The sequence below is a fragment of the Gopherus evgoodei genome, unplaced genomic scaffold (genome assembly GCF_007399415.2).
Source record: "Gopherus evgoodei ecotype Sinaloan lineage unplaced genomic scaffold, rGopEvg1_v1.p scaffold_36_arrow_ctg1, whole genome shotgun sequence".
In the NCBI taxonomy this organism is placed as follows: Eukaryota; Metazoa; Chordata; order Testudines; family Testudinidae; genus Gopherus; species Gopherus evgoodei.
In genome coordinates, this window is record NW_022060038.1 from 2,210,738 (window position 1) to 2,225,679 (window position 14,942).

Genomic DNA, 14,942 nt, shown 5'->3' on the forward strand with positions numbered 1-14,942 from the left:
GCCTGACCAGGATGGCATCAGGGGATGCCATGATCCTGTGGGCCTTTTGGGGCAGGGGTCCCGAAGGGCAGACACATGGCTCCTGGATCTCCTGTGCATGCTGAGAGCTGGGGTCATATCTCAGGGGCTTTGAGACCTTTTCTGGAAATCCACAATTGGACTGACCTATGTTGAATGCCCATTGCTGCTTGGTGTCCTGCTCACCCAGCAATGGCTCCCCTGGGATAGGGATTTGTGGAGCCCCCAGTTGGCTCTGCAGATGCTTCTGTCGGATGTTAGAGTCTGAGCCATGGGCTGACATCTGGTCCAGACCTATGTTCTGCTCTCGACGGTCTCGTCTGCTGTGGGCAGGAGGACTGGGAAGAGGCTGGGCTTGGATGGGATGAGTGGATCCTTCCCGGCTTGCAACCGTCATGATCTCCCTTGTGTGGCAGAGGGGCTCTGACCAAGTCACGGGGGCTTCTCTCAGGGAAAAGGAGCTGGGACTCCAGAGGGAAGAGGTGGTGGATTCCATAGGGGAATAGGAGAACTGGCTCATGGCAGATGTCAACAGAGTCGGCCTGTGGGAGAGAGCAGATAGGGACAGATGGGACATAGCCCTGCTGAGCAAAGGCAGGGCTTGGGGACAGCCTTCCAACAGTGGTGCAATGGGGCAGTGCCTAGGCATGCGTTGCACACCACAGCCTGACACAAGGACATCAACTGGGTAATGAAGGACTGAGAGGGGGAGCTGGCATTCATTTTATCTAGAACAATACCCCTTTGTCACACGCACATGTGCAGCACCTAGCACAATGGGGCCTTGAGCATGATCGGGGATCTACTGCTATTTTAATAGAAAGATTAGCTAAGAACAATTGGTTTGGGGGAGGAAGATTTGAGCATGTGTGTGCAACCCTTGCCAGAGGACGTTGTGAAGGCCAAGACTATAAACTATAAAAGGAACTAGATAAATTCCTCAATGGCTATGAGCTAAGGTGGGCAGGGATGATGTCCCTAGTCTCTGTTCGTCTGAAGCTGGGAATGGGTGACAGGAGATGGATCATTTGATGATTTCCTGTTCTGGTCATTCCCTCTGCTGCACTGGCATTGGCCAGTTTTGGAAGACAGGATACTGGGCTAGATGAACCTTTGATCTGACCCAGTCTGGCTCTTATGTTTTTACATTCTAAACCACTGGAAAATTGTCCTCTTCTAATGGCTGAAACACTAGAGGCTAACAACCTACTATTGCTCCCAGTTAATGGAGTTTCTCCAGTGGTGGACGTCAGTGTTATGGTCCCAAAAATCCTGGGTTTGAACCCAGCTGATGACTAGTGTTTGGGGTGTATCATGTGGTGTCCCTCTCACTGCTTGTCTGCTGCCTACTCTGGGGATTAGCTCTCGAGGTCAATGCCCCTTCCAATTGTCGTCTGTGGTCACTGTCACTCCCACCAATGACCCAGACAGTTTTCCTGTTTATTACCCCGTCGGTCTATGCCATGCCCTTGGTGGCTGGTAGGGAAACCCGGGCCCACACTTCACATGGGGCTCCAGGCCAGGGACCCTCAACCCAGAAGTTCTGGGCTTTCCTCTCCAAGCCTGGAATGCTTCCTACTACTCCTGGTTCCCCTCCTTGCATGGGTGGCATGTTTGTAGAAATTTTGGTGGTGCCCAGAACCTGCCCTCATCCAAAATGTGCCCCGCCCACACCTGCCCAAGGCTCTGGGTGGGAGTTTGGGTGAGGGAGGATGTCTGGGGTGCAGAATCTAGACTGGGGCAGAGGATTGGGGTGCAGGATGCAGGCTCTGGGAGGGAGTTTGGTGATGGGAGGGGTGCAGAGGGATGGGGTGCAGGGGTGAAGGCTGTGGGGTGTGGCTGCAGATGAGGGGTTTGGAGTGTGGGAGAGGCTCAGGGCAAGAGTAGGGGGTGAGGGCTCGGGGGATGGCAATGAGGGGTTTGGGTGTGAGGGGGCTCAGGACTAGGGTTGAGGGTGTGGTGGGGCGGTCTGGGGTGGGGCAGAGCTGGGGATGAGTTTGGGGTGCAAGCAGGCTGCTCTGGGACAGGGGCCAGAGAGGACTCCCCCCAGCCCTTTCCCTGCCAGCAGCAGCAAGCTCTGGGGGAGGAGCCCCCCTTTCCTGCCCGCCAGCAGCACACTGTCACTGTAGCCTCACTGGGGGTGAGGGATGGAGCTGCCTCCTTGCATGGAGCAGGAGTGGTGACTGCGGGCAGAGAGGGGCTCCCTTGTGCTGCTTGAGGGTCCTGCTGAAAAAGGGAAGGGTTTGAGGGGTCAGAGCAGGCGCAGAGTCAGTCTGTCCTGGCCGTGGAGATGGCGGGGGAATAGGACCCTGCGGCAGCAGTTGCTGGGAGGCAACATGAAGCTGTTCAGGGAAGAGAAAATCCGTGATTCTCTGCTCCTGGGCCCGGGAAAGACAAGCGGGGCAGGGCCCGAGGGCAGCAAGTCGGGGCTGTGGAACACTCGGGGTAGGCGCGGGGGGGGGGAGCACAAGTGGGGAGGAGTACCTGGCTCCACATATTGCTGGAGCTGGGCCCCTGGTTCTGAATATGGCTGGTGCTGGAGCACCGCATGGGTATGGAACTCGTCGCCTATGCCTCCTTGTTCTGGGTGCACCAGCTCCAAACACTCCCCCTTCTTCCCAGGGAGGGGCTGCCCTTTCCCAGCGGCAGCCCCTGTCTGTTGCCAGCTTCCTGGCTTTATAGGCCTTGCCCATTCCTGCCCAGATGACCCTGCTTGGAATCAATTCCTGCTCCCAGACTCTTCCTCCAGGTGCACCCTGTGGAGTTAATGGGCCTGCCTGGCCACCTGAGCCCCTTCCAGTCCTATGTGGGGTGGACACCCCCTCACAGAGTGTCATTTGATTGCTTTTTCTTTCAAACACAGCACGGGCAGGTGCTAGATAGTCGCCTGCTGGCAGATATTGCCATACAGAAGGATTTGATCCTACTCACAACCCCAATTTGTAATCTCTGCATTTAATTTCTGATAATCCCTCACGTCACTTTCATTGGTCTCTCACCTTGGAAGCTAAAGCCTCTTAGTGGCTTTTTCCCTGTTATTTTAGGATCCTGGAGTGTCTGGTTGTCCCTGCTCCCTCCTCTCTACATTCACTATCCTCTCCTACCCAGCCCCCAGTCTGGTGCCCCTGGTCAGATGCCTTACGGTATCAGAACTTCATCCAGGTGTCTGGCCATGTACTGTAGCCTCCTCTCCAAGAGCCTGAGGCTATGAGCCAAGGGGAGCTTCTCCAGGGGCACAGGGCAGCTGTGGAACAGAGAGAGCAGATAGCTGAGTGCAGGCCCTGCCCTCAGGCCCTCTTTTACCCAGAGGTGCGGCACCGAAAGGCTCCCTGTCCCATTCTCCACTGAGGCAGCCTCCTCCCCTGCAATACCTGGACCTTGGATGGTCTGCTTTGGGGTTAGCTGGATTGTTAGGTGAGCCCTGTCTAGTGCTGTGGAGGTGAGAGTGTATCCTGCTGGCAGCGTGTGTGTCATGTCCTGCCCACATAATCTAATCAACATATAGGATAACAGCCTACTATAGCTGCCAACTAATGCAGCTACCTCTTTAGCTCTAAGGGGTACTTTATGCTGCAGAACTGAAGGTCCAGGGTTCAAACGCTACTGGGAACCTATCCTGGGGGACTGGAGGAGGGACCATTACCCAAGTGCTGCCAGATCCCTTTCACCCTACTCACCGTACCAGAAAGGTCAGCCTTCCTCCTGACCTCTCCACCTCACCTCCCTGGGGTGCACGGGGTTCCTCCCAGAAAACATTTTCTCCCCCTCTTGGGAGGGGAGGATGGTCCAGTCCAGTCGACACAATCTACTCCCCACACACTGCCCCAGGTTAAATGAACCGTATGATGCTCGAGGAAGGGAATGACCCACTGTACGAGGTGTGGAGGTGGATTAGAGATGGCAACTTCTGCTGGGTGGGAATGAATTACATGATTCTAAAGGAGAAGAGTTGCTTGCCTGGTACATAGGTCGGGGCAGGGGAGGGATTACTCGGGCTACTGCCCCTGGGTAGGAATGAATTGCATGATGCTATAGGATAGGACTGACCCACTGCAGATTTATGGAGGGTGGCATTGCTTACCATGTATCTAGGGATGCACAAGCCTCCTCCAACTCTTCCTCACAGCATCCAAAAGCTGCTAGAAGTGAGATATAAAGGAGATATTGAGCTGCTTGGGCACCCTCTGCTTCCTAACACTCTAGAGCCCCAGATTTCAGAGACAGACTGTGAACGGAGCCCCAGCCAGTGCCTGTGCATGTCTCTGGGCATGACTGTGCCTTCGCAGGAAAAGGGGAGGCAGGTGGGGGAATAGACCTTATTTCTCTGCTTTGCATGGGGCCTGTCTGCCACTGCAGCTGTGGGGTCAGGGGCTGCTTACTTTTTGATTTCTTCTTTTTCTTTCTGTGACTCCTCTTCCTCGGAGAAGCCTGCCACACACAGAGAAAGCAGCAAGGTTAGAAAAGAACTCGTCAATAAACCTGGGAGAACAATGAGCCAGAGGTGACTGCCATGTGGGGCCAGAGGGAAGTTTTTCCTTGTGGGAGAGTATTGCACTCTGAGGCATCATGGGTAGGCATCGTGCTTTCCTATGATGCAGACAATATAGGGCACACAGCACAACCCATAACAGAGGTCACTGGAACAATCCAGGGGTTGGAGAAAGAGGGATTGCTGGTACCAGGAGACTGCAGAGTTTATAAGCATTGAAGGAGAGAGCCTGCAAAGTTCTCTCTCCTGCAGAGATGATAAAACTCTGCAGGTTTTAGGATTGCAGGGTATGCAACTAATCCCAGATACTATGCACGGAATTCAGCCTTGGGGGAGAAATCTGACCTCTGGACAACAGTGTTTCCTAGATACATATTTAAGGAATGCATGCTATTGGGTTTTATCTGTGTGCATTTGGGATGGCCATGCTACTCCTGAGTGGTGAAACCATGAATGGGTTATGCAAATCCTCCCAAACAACTGCTGATATAACCCCAAAATCATCCTTAAACGGCAGCTCTTTTACACCAAAAAACAACAACAACAGTTTGGTATGAGTTCAGCCCACTTGCCTCGGAGCTGCAAAGTTTCTTGAAGGTAAACTGCACTGCTTGCAGCTTAACTCGCCAGGTATTCCTTTCCCAGGCTAGAACTTTCTCACCTGGGCTCAGCCCCTGCCCTCGTCCCCCACAGTTTAGTTCCTTTATTTCTCCAGGTGTTTTCAGCAGTCTTCCTTTTTTGGGCAGGGAGGTGATGGAGAAGAACCTAGATTAACTCCTTTCGAAGCCTTAAATAGGATTGGGCTATGACAGGAATCCTTTGTCTCCCAGTTTGACCCCTCACTCCCTCCTTTTGGAAAAATACCACCAGTCCAAAATGATGTCCATCTGAGGGAACTGGGATTGTTTAGTCTGCAGAAGAGATGAATGAGGGGGGATCTGATAGCCGCTTTCAACTACCTGAAAGGGGGTTCCAAAGAGGATGGATCTAGACTGTTCTCAGTGGTAGCAGATGACAGAACAAGGACCAACGGTCTCAAGTTGCAGTGGAGGAAGTTTAGGTTGGATATTAGGAAAAACATTTTCACTAGGAGGGTGGTGAAGCTCTGGGAAAGGGTTACCTAGGGAGGGGGTGGAAGCTCCTTCCTTAGAGATTTTAAAGGGCAGGCTTGACAAAGCCCTGGCTGGGATGGTTTGGTTGCGAATTGGTCCTCCTTTGAGCAGGGACTTGGACTAGATACCTCCTGAGGTCCCTTCCAACCCTGAGATTCTATGGATTCTATGATTCTATGAGGTGATATGACCACATGACCCTGCAGTGTCAAAGCTGCATCCCAGGAAACTTCTCAGGAAGGAGGAAGATTAGGATCTTCAAAGTCCTATTGTCCTTCCTAATAGCCCATCCAGGCTGATTGCCTACTGTTTAGGGTATCTCCCTGGTGCAAGCACTTTTGTAATTGATACAGAGCCCATATTTCTAACTTCAGATACAGAAATGATACATACATACAAATAGGATAATCCCATTCAGTAAATCATAACCTTTCCAATGATATGTCACATGACCCATCTTGCATAAAACATACCTTAGTTATGCCATATTCATAGAACAATATTTCTATGAAGAATATGGGGCGTAATGTCACAGGGGTGAAGAAGCATGTGGAGAAGGGAAATCCAGTGGATATAGTGTACCTGAACTTTCAGAAAGCCTTTAACAAGATCCCTCATCCAAGGTTATTAAGCAAAGTAAGTTGTTATGGGATAAGAGGGAAGGTCTTCACATGGACCAGTAACTGGTTTAAAGATAGGAAACAAAAGGTAGGAATAAATGGTGAGTTTATGAAGAGAGATAAATAGCAAGGTCCCACAGGGATCTGTACTGGGACCAGAGTTGTTCAACATATTCATAAATGATCTAGAAAAGGGGGGAAACAGAGTAGTGGCCAGATTTGCAGATGATACAAACTAAAGATCGTTAAATCCAAAGGTGAATATGCCTTGTTCCCAGATGCATAACTCTGTGCTGGGCTGTGTGAAAATACATTTTGTTTGAATGGGCCCCATTTGCCAAACAAACTCTCCAGAACTCTCTGTATGACCGCCCTGTCCTCATCATTGTTTACCATTCTGCTAATCTTCATCTCATCAGCACATTTTGATCAGCAGCAATTTTGTATTTACTTCCAAGTCATTGAAAAGATATTGACTAGCATCAGACCTAGTCCTGATCCCTGAAGAGCCCCATTAGAAACACCCACATTCGATGAGCCCTTTGACAATTACTTTTTGAGATCTGTCAGTTCTCCATTAGCCTGTTCCCAATCCGTTTAACTTGTGCTCCATTGATATTTTGTACAGGGCTAATTTTTAATCCAAATGTCCTGCGGTACTTGGATGCAGAAACAGGGGAATCTCAAGTTGGAGGAGAGAGGTTATTTTGCCTCTTTATTTGGCACGGGTGCAACCACTGCTGGAATCCTGTGTCCAGTTCTGGTGTCTAACATTCAGGAAGGATGTTGATCAATTGCAGAGGGTTCAGAGAAGAGCCATAAGAATGATGAAAGGATTAGAAAACATGCCTTGTAATGATACACTTTAGGAGCTCAGTCAATGTCGCTTACAGAGGTTCAGGGTGGTTTGAGGAAAAGTCTATAAATCCCTACATGGGGAAGAAATAATTACAAATGGGCTCTTCAGTCTAGCAGAGAAAGGTCTAACATGGTCCAATGGCTGGAAGCTGAAACTAGACAAATTCAGACTGGAAATAAGGCGTCCATTTTTAACAGTGAGAGGAACTAACCATTGGAACAATTTATCAAGGTCATGGTAGATTGATTCTCCATCATGGCAGTTTTTAAAATCAAGATTGGACATTTTAATAAAAGGTATGCACTAGGCATTATTGTGTGGAAGTTCTTTGGCATGTGTTAGACTGGAGAGTCAGACTAGAAGATCACAATGGGCTCATCTTGCCTTGGAATCTATGAAAAACGACACCTTACAAAACTCTAAGTTTGTCACATCTATGTTTGACATGGCCCATTTTCCATAAAACGTTGTTAACCTGCTTTAAATATATTCCTCTCCTTTAATACTTTACTGATTGATTCCGATAACAGTTTGTCCATTATTTCAGGCTAACTGGCCTATAAGAAGCCAGGTCAACCTCCCGTACCTTTTTGAATATTGAAAAACATTAGCACACTTCCAGTCTTCTGGAATTCCCTCAGGAATCCAAAACTGGTTACAGAATTAACATCAGTGGGCCAATAACCTCCTGAGCCAGCTCTTTGAAGACTCTTGGGTGGAGATGATCCAAGCCCGCTGATTTTAAAATACTTATATTTGGTTCCTGCATTCAGCTGGCATCAGTCCAGCCTTTCCATCTCTGTAGGAGTTTCACTTACCTCAGATCTGGCGAGCCTTATCACAGCATAAAAGACCAGAAAGAGCAGCATGAATTTCAGGAACTCTAGGCAGGAGGCAGAGTTGAGATAGCGGAGGAGTGAACTCATTTCCCCGGGCTCAAACACTAAGACACTCTCAACACAGACACTCTCAAACCAGCAACAATTACCCAGGCTACACCTGAGGGCAGGTTGCTGCTCTGGCATCAGGCAGGCGCTGATGTCATGTCTAGGTCACAATGAGGCTGCCCTCCTGCAATCTCCCTCTTGTCTGTGAGGTGTCAATGCTGTACTTAGATCAGGAGATGGGATGGGGCAACCATTAAACTGAGCTGAGCTGCTGAGCTCAGAATAAGTCAGGAGAGAGGGCATCAGGTTTCCCAGGAAAACCCTGGGTCTTTTCCGATCTTTGACTCTCAAGCCCTCAGGCAAGGGACATTTTTTCCCTACTTGTGGGAACTCCTAAACCCCCTGTGACTGAATCTCCCAGCCTGAAGTGAGAAGCAGCCCTGATGTGATTATCTAGTGCTACGTGTGCAGAAAGCCCAAGCATTCCAACACCATGAGCTGTACCCCACCAAAATCGTGAGATTGGCTTCAAAATAATGAGATCTTCCAAAAATATTCATCTGGGGAACTTTTCATTTGCCTTCTGGTGGCTGAGCCGCTAAGTTGCACTCAATTCACGTTCTCCAGCTTCTCTCTGCAACTATCAGGGCTTCAAATTGGCTAACAAATAAAATAAAAGAAAGAGCAGAGATTCTCAAATAAATTACTTGACTCCAGCAGTGGGAGCTTTAAGAGAAGCACCCTATATCATAAAATAATAAAGAGCCCTACCTCGTATCTAACATGTTCAATCAGTAGACCTCAAAGCACTTTCAAAAGGAGGTCTGTAGCATTAGCCCCCATTTCGAGAGGGGAAACTGAGGCACAGAGAAGCGCAATGAGTTCCCCAAGGTCACCCAGCACAACAGTAGCAGAGCCAGGACTACCACTTAAGTCTTCTGAGTTCCATCTAGTGCTCTATCCACTAGGCCACAGTGCATCTGAAGGAATGGGTCATAGTCAATACATTCCTGTAGTGGTTCTTTTGGGCTCTTCCAATACCGTTCTTATTGAAGTTACACATTTTGACCTGTAGCCTGTGTTGGCACAGGGGCATCCTTGTTAAAATGAGTTTCTCACAGCAGGTTGCATCTGAGTTCTTGAGTGAGGAAGGGTCCTCTCATGGATCAGTAACTGGCTGAACCATAGGAAACAAAGCGTAGGAATACTGCATGGAGATATGGTCTCCCCATCTCAAATAAGATATCTTGGAATTGGAAAAGGTTCAGAAAAGGGCAACAAAAATGATTAGGGGTGTGGAACAGCTTGCATAGGTGGAGAGATTAATAAGACTGGGACTTTTCATCTTAGAAAAGACAACTACAGGGGATATGATAGAGGTCTATAAAATCATGATTTGTTTGGAAAAAAAAATAAGGAAGTGTTATTTATTCCTTCTCAGAACAAAAGAACTAGGGGTCACCACATGAAATGAATAGGCAGCTGGTCGAAAAGAAATAAAAGGAAGTATTTCTTCACACAATGCACAGTCAAGCCAGGGAACTCCTTGCCAGAGGATGTTGGGAAGGCCAAGACTATGAGAAGGTTCAAAAAAAGAACTAGATAATTTCATGAAACATAGGTCATCAATGGCTATTAGCCAAGATGGGCCAGGCTGCCACACCATGTTCTGAGTGTCCCTAGGTTCTGTTTACCAGAAACTGGAAATGGATGACAGGGAATGGATCATTTGATGATTCCCTGTTCTGGTCATTCCCTCTGAAACACCTGGCATTGGCCACTGTCAGAAGACAGGATACTGGGCTAGATGGACCTTTGGTCTGACCCAGTGTGACCATTCTTATGTTACAGCTGTTCAACCTCCTTGACACCTGTGATGTCATAATCCTGCTCAGTTCTCCAGTCCTCCTTGGAGTCTGGATGGAAAGACAGAGTAGATGTCATCTAGTGAGCTGGGCCTGTAAAAGCAACCCGTGTTCAGGCAGAGAGGGGCTCCTGGGAGAGCAGAGTCAGTGCTCTGTTAAAGAGCCGGAGACAAGGGCCTGGCCTGAGTGTAACCCACCAAACTTCGGTTACACCCGTAACCATAATAATTCCATTGTATTGCAGGGATAGTGAGAAGGTTCAGTCTGTTCTGAGAGCGGAACTCCCCCCTGTGGAGAACAACACAAATATGCAAGCTGGGACAGTTGGGGATGCCAGTACCCTGAGTCGCTCCAAAGTGGAGGAAAGACACCACAGTGTAGTAAAGCTGTTCATACTGAACAAAAAAATCCTTCCACTGATAAGACGACAATCTGTAGGTGAACTAGGATGCCTCATAAATCGAAACATGCTCTTATTATAGCAATACAGCACATACGGTCAAAGATAAATAACAGTATCCAACATACAGATTTCTTCAGTACAGTCTTACTTTAATCTTGAGCTGATGGTGTCAAATTTGCAAATGAACTGAAGCTCAGCAGTTTCTCTTTGGAGTCTGGTCCTGAAGTTTTTTAGCTGCAGGTTGGCTACCTTTAAATCTGCTATTGTGTGGCCAGGGAGGTTGAAGTGTTCTCCTACAGGTTTTTGTATATTGCCATTCCTAATATCTGACTTGTGTCCATTGATCCTTTTACGTAAGAATTGTCCAGTTTGGCCAATGTACATAGCAGAGGGGCATTGCTGGCACATGATGGTGTATATTACATTGGTGGACGTGCAGGTGAATGAACCGGTGATGTTGTGGCTGATCTGGTTAGTTCTTGTGATAGTGTGGCTGGTGTAGAGGAACTGGGTGTTTATATGGGTTACCAGAAAATCTAATTACAGCAGTGAGGATTGTTTTTAATAAAGTATAGGAAGGGCTCTAAACCTTCCTGATTTACACCACAAAATATGTGTAAGTGCTGGGTGTCAGGAGGAAACTTTCCCTGGAAGCTGGTTATCTCATAGCTGCCTATTGAAGGGCTTCTTCCCCCTTTCTCTCCAGCATCGGAAACTGGCTACTGAGCTAGATGGAGTACAGGTCTTATCCAGTCTGGCAGTGTCTATCTTCCCATCAGTGGTGTAAATCCAAGACTATGTTTTTGATGATCTTCCTTGAGATCCTGGGAGTCTCTAGACTTGCATTGAGAGCAGAAAGATGTCTTGTTAAATATAGTCGAGTTTCCTGTTCTTTTTCCTTTCAGGAAGGAAAGTTGAAAACCCCTGGGACCTGCCCAGTACATTGTGTCAGCTGTCAATGACACCAAATCCAAACCTGGGCTGAAAGATGTCCATTTCTGGATCTCTATCTCTTTCTGCTTAATGTATGTTATTTTGATAGTAGGAAATTCAGTCATTCTGTTCATTATAAAAACAGATCCAAGCCTCCATGAGCCCATGTACATTTTTCTTTCCATGTTGGCCGTCACAGACCTTGGCTTATCGGTAACCACCATGCCGACGATACTAGGCATATTCTTGTTTAAATCTAGGGAGATCAGCCTCGATGCCTGTTTTGCTCAGCTGTTTTTCATCCACTCACTTTCATACATTGAATCGTCCATGCTCTTCTTGATGGCCTTTGACCGCTTTGTCGCGGTCTGCAATCCTTTAAGATATGCATCCATCTTAACCGCCCCCAAAATAACCAAGATGGGAAAGTGTGTGTGCTAAGGGCAGTGGCTTTAATATTCCCACTCCCTTTTCTCCTGAAAAAGTTCCAGTATCGTTGAGCTAATGTCCTCTCCCATTCCTTCTGTGTGCACCAAGAAGTCATGAAGTTAGCTTGTTCAGATATCACAGTCAACAGCATCTATGGCTTGTCTATTGCATTGTTAACAGTGGGGTTAGACTCGCTGCTCATCTGCCTCTCTTATGTGATGATCCTCAGAAGAGTGCTGAGCATCACATCCCACATGAAGTCCCTCAGGCCCCTGAACACCTGCGTGGCCCATCTCTGTGCTGTCTTGCTTTTCAACACACCAATGCTTGGCTTGCCTGTGATACACAGATTTGGGAATAGCTCTTCTCACTCACTTCAGATTTTCCTGGGATATGTATACCTGCTGGTCCCGCCTCTGATGAATCCAATCGTGTACAGCATGAAAAGCAAACACTTTCATGAAAGAATAATTAGGGTGTTCTTCCAGTGACAGGTCAGTTCATCACTTGGCTATGGCACTGGTGACTTAGGAGACAAAAAAGATGGACCACAACCACCTATTCCATCCTGGACCGTTCCATCTGAGAACATATGAGCTACTTATCTCCACTTTGTAGAGAGGTTCAGATGAGGTCTAAGCCCTGGCACAATGGGAGATGGATGTCCTGACCCGCTGGTGAGGGAGGGCAGTGCAATGGGGGAAGGAGACCAACGGAGGCAGTGAGATGAACAAAGTTCTTGTGTTTCTGGAGAGACAGGGGACTGGTGGGATGTTGGCCCATAAAAAGCCATATCCTTGGCTGCTCTGACTTCAGAATTCCTGTTGATGCAGTTAATAAAGAGAATGGATGTGGCTATTGTTTCCCATTAGACCTGGCCTGTCACTTTCAAGGCTCTGGTTAAAAATCTACATGCCATGAAAAAAGCTGCAGAGCCATGATCAAAAATGAGTCCAGTCCTCTTTTCTGGCACGCGACCCTGGCATATTGTTCAGTGCATAAGCCTTTGTAAGCAAGGTCTAAATGAGTTCCCCCTGACAGTTAGCTGGGAGTGGAAGAGACTTCAGAAGCAAATGGTATTTACATCAACACACCTAGTCTTCCTAGATACTCAGCAGATTGTGGTGTTGCTCAAAGTGATCTACTTTGGCTGGTGCTGGGTTACAAATCACCATCATACTGAATTCAGGGGTAGGGAAATGTTGTTATCAATGTTATTTTCTTTATTGTAAGAACAAAGGTGAGGAGAACTGTGCTTAACCTCTCCCAAATGAGGGATTCTCACTCAGCTGAAAGGACCTTCAGCTGGGGAAACATTCGCCTTTAACAGGCAAACAACTTGGAATATCCTTTCCCCCTGTTCCAGCACACATGACTGTTTAAGGACAATTGCTTGGAGATTGGGATAGCTCGCTTCATGGGCAAGTCATTACCCCAACAAACACAGGAACATTTCCTTCACTGTTACAGTTCTGCACAGTAATTTTCTACAGAGAAACATTTCCCTGAGCCTTATCTAATGCCAGATTTACTTCTGAGATACCAGCTAGACACTCATTAACTAAACTGAAATTTAGTAAAAAACAGAAGAGAGTATGATTAAAATATTTCTATACATTCAGACATGAGTTCAATTCATTGATGTGCAGATTCATCGCACAGATGGTGAGCTTCGAAGTTTCAAAAAGTTCCTTTAGAATTCAGTTTACAATGTCAAATTACAATGTCAAAATTTCATATTCAGGGCATACCAGTTGTGATGGGGCAAGGCCAGATGGCTACAGTAAAGTACTGAGGAACAGGTATGTTAGCCCCAGGCTAAACAAATCCCTAGGACCGTGGTAACCAAATGGCAGTTGCTCCAGGTTAATCAAGGCACCTGGGGCCAATTAAGATCTTTCTAGAAGACACTGGAGATAGCTACATTGATTATAACACCTGCAGCCAATCAAGGCAGGCTAATCAGGGCACCTGGGTTTAAAAAGGAGCTCACTCCAGTCAGGCGGGGAGGAGCCAGAGGAGAGGAAGTGCGTGTGAGGAGATAGGAGCAAGAGGCACAAGGAGCTGAGACTGAGAGGGTGTGCTACTGGAGGAATAAGGCATTATCAGACAATCAAGCATTATCAGACACCAGGAGGAAGGTCCTGTGGTGAGGATAAAGAAGGTGTTTGGAGGAGGCCATGGGGAAGTAGCCCAGGGAGTTGTAGCGGTCATGCAGCTATTACAGGAGGCACTATAGACAGCTGCAATCCACAGGGCCCTGGGCTGGAACCCGGAGTAGAGGGCGGGCCTGGGTTCTGCCCAAACCTCTCAACTCCTGATCAGACACAGAAGGAGTTGACCCAGACTGTGGGTTCCACTAGAGGGGAAGATCACTGAGGTGAGCAAATCCGCCAATAAGCACAGGACCCACCAAGGTAAAGGAGGAACTTTGTCACAACTGGTGTCACAGGTGGGATTTTTGGTGTCCACAGTGTGGCGGAAGAAGGAGGGTGATTAAAAAAAAAAAGAGAGGGTTAATTTTTTTTTGTCACTACAATGGATGACGTAGTGCGGGCACTGATACAAGCCATGGCAGCCCAGCAGGAGGCTACCCGTGTCCAGGCAGCCACCTAGCAAGAAGCAGTGAGGCTGCAACAAGAGACTAATCGCCTGCTGATGGACCAAGCTGCTCAAGACCGAGCTATGTTGTGGGAACTGGTAAACCAGGTAAAGACCCTCACAGAGTTGAACCGTGGCCATGATGGGACGCGGCTCATACGGGCTAGCCATTGGCTGCAGAAAATGACATGGGAGGATGATGTAGAGGCATACCTTTTGGCCTTTGAGAGGACAGCCCTATGGGAGGCCTGGCCTCGAGATCAGTGGTCTGGCATCCTTGCCCCATTCCTGTAGGGAGGCCCAGAAGGACTACCATGATCTGCCTGAAGAGGCTGCAGCAGACTACTCCCAGCTGAAGGCAGAGATCCTGGCCAGATCTGGAGTAACAATCGCAGTGCGGGCCCAGTATTATCATGACTTGAGGTACCAGGAAGACAAAACCCCGCTGTTACAATTGTATGACCTCATCCATCTCGCACGAAAGTGGTTGCAAACAGAGTCCCGGAGTCCAGAAGAGATCCTAGAGGTTCTGGTTATTGACCAGTACATGAGGGCACTGCCACCAGATCTCCGCAAATGGGTAGGCCAGAACGATCCGTCCACCTTTGACGAGATGATCACGCTGGTAGAAAGAAGCATGACAGCCAGGGAATTGACCGAACTACCAAAGGAAAGCCCCTTTCATAGCAAACACCCAACCCCAGCCCTGGAAGGTGGGACAGCCAA

At 48.1% G+C, this 14,942-nt stretch overlaps 1 pseudogene; it reads left to right on the top strand.

The window, feature by feature from the left end:
• Positions 1 to 10,865: 10,865 nt before the first annotated feature.
• Positions 10,866 to 12,106, top strand: LOC115641921 (annotated as a pseudogene).
• Positions 12,107 to 14,942: the final 2,836 nt, after the last annotated feature.